The 5476-nt window shown below is 39.0% G+C and overlaps 1 protein-coding gene and 1 pseudogene across 1 annotated transcript in view; one reads left to right on the forward strand and one right to left on the reverse strand.

Annotated features, from left to right (window-relative positions):
* ARHGAP32 (Rho GTPase activating protein 32) overlaps positions 1–5476 on the forward strand; it is a 325690-nt gene that overhangs the window by 105982 nt on the left and 214232 nt on the right. The gene's annotated exons all lie outside the window — the stretch shown is intronic.
* LOC102824028 lies at positions 2616–3625 on the reverse strand (annotated as a pseudogene).

Here is a 5476-nt window from a genome sequence, read left to right on the forward strand (position 1 = left end):
TAGCTTTAAAAGAGATGAGCACCTTCAAGACAATGCTGCACCTGCCCAAGTCTTGACCACCTGACTCTAGTGATGATGTGGGATCAGGGAGAAGGGTTCAGAGCTAGCTGCCATGTTTCCTTGTTGCAGGCAGGAGTCCACTTTGTCTTCATCGGGCCCGGCCTGGCCATCGTCTCCATCCTTATCCACAAACGTGTTTTTGTTATAATCATCCAGGTCCACCTTCTGGAACTGGCTGACGACACTGTGTTCTTCGATATCCCAGATCCCGAATGCTGGCAAAGGCCTCCTTTCTGTGCTACCACTACTAAAGCAACCTCAGCCCAGCAGGAACCTGCGGGCTGGTGCCTCCACTTCCCTTCAAAGATCCATTCTTTTTTTTTTTTTTTTTTTTAAATGATTTATTATGAACTATGAGATAGTTTACATGGGAGAACATTAGCTTTACATTCATCCTATCATATATCATTTCAGTGCTGTGGTTTTGCACTTTATGAGCTGGCTAAACATCACTTTATAAAAAAACAACCTCAAGACAAAATAAAATGAAAAGATAATGAAATTTTTCTGCAAACTTTTTGAAGCCACCTAATAATATAAATCTCCAAACAATCCTACTTCCCTCTACTATGAGGGTTAGTAAAAAAATATTGCTAGCAGGATTCCAGTTCATAAATGCATATGTTTTTTCCAGATAAAACATGTTTAAAAATGTCTCTGCAATTAATGGGTGACCGCAAACACAGACACTTTTCTTTGCTTTATTAGGGTGCCTTGAAAAAAATGGTCCAATAAAACAATGACTTCTGAGGAGATTGTCTAGTCCAGTTAAATCAAGGCAGAGAGGTCAGCGCTGAAGGTTATGGGGACTGTTTTGGGATTCCAAAGTGGTAGTCTTGATAGATGTCCCTGAACAACACAGAAAAATCTTGAGAGCTTATTATGAAGACTTTTCAAGGAAATTGAAAACTGCATTTGTTAGAAAAAGGCCAGGGAAGTTGTGCTGAGAAATTTTTTCCATCATGACAATGTACCTCTTTATTTTTTTGAGAGTAGCATGGGTTGTCCTACAAGAATTTCACTGGAAAACCTTCTTTACCCCATCAACCTTACAGCACCAATCTTCCCCTTCAGATGTTTTTTTGTTCCCAAAGCTCAAAGCACATTTAAAAGGAATACAGTTTAAGGTCCTCAAGGATGCCCAAACTACCCTTTTGACCTGGTGTAAATCAAAGAGCACAGAATTTGTCAGGGAAAGATTAGACAAATGGAAACACCTCCTTTAGAAATATATAGACCTAGATTTAGGGTATGTTGAGAAACAGTAGCTTCACACGTTCATATTTCTGTTTTCTTAGCAGTACTGTTTCAACTTTCCCATGTATATTGATTTAGGGACTCTTATTGGAGTCCTGGTGTGGTGCTGTGGGTTAATGCACCAGACCTGCAAAACCATTTTAATTGCAAGGTTGGTGGTTCAAGCCAACCAATTGCTCCTCGGAAACCCTATACAGGGTTGCTATGTGTCGGAACTGAGTTGATGGCACTTCACAACAACAACAACAATTGGAGTCCTGGTAATGTAGTGGATTATGAGCTTGGCTGCTAAACAAAAGATCAGCAGTTTTAATCTACCAGTCACTCTGCGGGAGAAAGATGAGGCTTACTACTCCCATAAAGATTTACAGCCTCTGAAACTCTATAGAGGGTCGCTATGAGTCAGAACCAACTCCAAAATATACAACCACCGCATTGGATGTAAACAGGATTGCTGTGAATTGGAATTTACTAGTTGGCACTTAACAACAGCAAATTGGATATATATAGGAGGGGCTTCAAAAAGTTTATGGGAAAATTATATCCTCTTTTAATTCCATTTTTTCCTTGAGTCTTGAAGCCTTATAGTAGGATAAGCACTGGACTGCAGATTGCAAGGTCGGTAGTTTAAATCCAACAGTCATTCCTTGGAAATCCTATACAGGGTTGATGTAAATCGGAACCGACTGGATGGTACTTAACAACAGTATGGATATGTGAGTTTTTTTTCTCCCTCACTGCTCGTGGTTCATTTGATGTTTTAGTTGGTATGATAGGTACGTACAATGTTTATATGTAGATCTTTTTACATTACATGGCAATGTACACTAATCTGATAAATATAGTACACAAAAGAAGATCTTTTACGACATTTACTCACAAAACATGCAATATTGGATTTACACATTAGAGTCCAGGATGGGACTGGAAAAATACATTGGGCTAGGCATTTTGAGTGTAAGGACCAGAATTTTGAGTGTAAGGACCAGTAAACACATTCTTCTGGTTTGAAGGGCAGTGGCAGGATCGCAGCATTGGCAGTGTTGTCTCAGAAGTGATGGAACTATTGTATACTAGCCAGGTTAGAACTACATGAGGTTTAGTATTATCCACTATCAGGAGATAGCTGTAGGGTTTATGGACCATTCCTGTGTCTAACATTAGGAAAACATGTTCTTCCTTGGTCATAATTTCACTGCTTTAATCGCAGATCAGAGCCAAAAGGACCACATGCACAACCCCCAACTAAAATCCCTTTGCAACCTAGACAGTGAAGTGGTACAACAGCAGACTTAAAACTACAGCTCCTTTTGGATGCCCCACAGTGTATCTGCACCCTTCATCAGATGGGCCTCTTCATCAGAAGTCAGCTTCACCTTCACAACATCTGAGATCCCATTCTGTCCAAGATGCATGGAATGCTAAGAAAGAAATCATTTTAATCCCATAGAGTCCCTTAATCATGGTGGAAATTGTATGTACCCACCTAAGATTCTTCATTATGCTTTCTGCCAAATCCTCCACAGATAGTCCAGTGGCCCAGGAGGTATAGCCTTTCAGTTTGATCACCTCATAAGCACTGTTAACCACCTGTTATGAACCTCTTTCCACTAGTCCTTATCTGCATCAGTGCCGAAGTTGGGGTGCAGAGTTTTCAGGGAGACACCAGCAATGTTCATGGCCAGGCCACTCTACACAGGCACATTAGAGTCTCCGTACTGTCCAAGGATCTACCATGACAGCTTAGTGGGTGAACTCCCAGCCTCTCCTCCATTAGGAAACTGAACCGTACTGAATCCAGATTATTGCAGCCACTAGCAATAACATGGTTTTTGGGAAAACCATTTATCTTCCAAGCAACCTAGGTAAGGATATTCACTGGATTCGAAACAACAAGCAACTTGCAGTTTGGGCTGCATTTCACGATATTAGGAATGATGAATTTAAAGATCTTTAAATGATGATTTAAAGAAAGCCATCAAATTAAGATGGCTTTTTCCTTCCTGCTGATGTGCTCCAGCTGTGATAATAACCAGCTTGGAATTTGCAGTGATATTAGAGTCTTTGCCAGAGACAATTTTTGGTGTTCGAAGGAAAAGGCTGCCATGTTGAAGATCCATCATTTTTTCCTTCAGTTTGTCTTCCATGACATCAACAAGAGCAGGTTCATCTGCCAAGTCCTTCATTAAGATGCTGATGGCAATTGCCATGCCAATGGCACCAGCTCCAACAACTATATAATCTTATTCTGGGGCATCTGTTCTTCCTTAAGAAGGGTCTGAATCAGCTGATCCTTGAGAGTTGTCATGCTGATTTTGGAAGAGGAAGGAATCTGAGCACTTCTGGCCAGGTGAGCTGTGGTGAGCAGCTGCAAAATCTGAACTCAGCAGTAGCAGCAGCTCTGAGACCAGGATATGTGACTTTTGAAGATGTTCTCTGAATCAGTAGCTTGTATTTTCACCTTTTTGGTAAAGTCTTTTGAGAAAAAATACTTAATTTATATGAGGTTCCTTTATTATTTTGTTTTTTGCTGTTCACACTTTTGTTAAATGTCAGATAATCCTTTGTTAAAAGATAGGCTAAAAACCATGACCCTCTATTTTCCTCTTAAAGATTTTATGGTTTTCATTTTCACATTTAGACCCTAGTTCATTCTTTTTGTGCGTGTTTGTGTGTTTCTGATGTGAGACACGGGTCTTTCTTCATTTTCCTGTATGTGGAAATATAATGTTTTCAGTACCATTTATTACAGCATTTCTTCTCTTCCTTTTGAATGGACTTAGGACATTGTATAGTAATCAGTGGAACATATATGGGTGGATTTATTTCTGGACTCTTAATTTTATTCCATTGCTTTATGTGACTATTAGTATTCTAGAAAAGGCTTCTATATCTAATAAAAGCCACATGTATTAAGTTCTGTACATTCATTATCTTTCTTGTACTCTTTTTCCCTGCTGTGTTTTCTTCGTCGTTCAAAAAGCTCTAGTCACATTACACTAAATATTAGTAAGAATGAAAGCAGTTTCTTTTAACATGAATGAAATTACCAGCTTATTTTGCTTTATGTACGTAAAGCAATAATTTCTTAACATTGTGTTTTATGTTATACTGCCACCTAGTGTGTAGAATAGTAAAATAGACATGTTTGATTTACAGCTTATTACTAGATGTTTGAAACTATCAATTAATAGTCTCATTTGCAGGGTTCCTGGTGTGATACTGTAGGATAAGCACTGGACTGTCAGCCACAAAGTTGGCATTTTAAAACTACCAGCTGCTCTTTGGGAAGCTAGAAGAATTGATGAATTTGGATTATGTGTTTGAGGAGAATATTAAAACTACCATGGTCTGCCAGAAGGACAAATATGTTTTGAAAGAAGTATGTACAGCCAGAATAGAATGCTCTGTATAAGCCAGGATGGTGAGCGTTCATCTCTTAATATTTGGACATGTTATCAGAAGGGAGAAGGAGCTCTGGTAAGCCTATTGGTTACAAGTTGGGCTGCGAACAACAAGGTCAGCAGTTTGAAACTAATCAGGCTTTCTGCTCCCATAAAGATTTGCAGCATCAGGAACCCTGTACACAGGGTAGCTATGAGTTGAAACTGACTTCCATGGCACATAACCACCACCATCAGAAGGGAGCAGTCTCTGGAGAAAGACATCATGCTTGGTAAAGTGAAGGGTCAGCGAAAACAAGGTAGACTTCCAATGAGATGGGTTGACAGTGGCAACAGCAGTGGGCTCAGGTGTAGCAATAGTTGTGAGGATGGCACAGGACTGGGTACTGTTTTGTTCTATTGTATATTGGGTCGCTGTGAGTCAAAACCTATTCAATGGCATATAATGACAACAATCAATGTGTTTAATTGTATCCAGTTTCATATAAAGCATTGAGTTAAATTGAATTCAGAAACTCAGAGCTTGATAGAAATGGGCAAGGTATACGGAAAGTATGAATTTAACATTTATTTCTTGAGCTTCCTCTATTAAAGCTGTTATATAAGTGATAAGGAAATACTCCTATAGTTCTTTGTCATCATTTCTTGCATTTGATGCTGATAAATGGCCAAAGATATAGTGAAGTTTCAACTTAATGTGAAAATGTTGAGCAATTATATATATATATATGTATGTATACAAAAATATTGTTGTC

This window comes from Chrysochloris asiatica, unplaced genomic scaffold, assembly GCF_000296735.1.
Source record: "Chrysochloris asiatica unplaced genomic scaffold, ChrAsi1.0 scaffold00222, whole genome shotgun sequence".
Lineage (NCBI taxonomy): Eukaryota > Metazoa > Chordata > Mammalia > Afrosoricida > Chrysochloridae > Chrysochloris > Chrysochloris asiatica.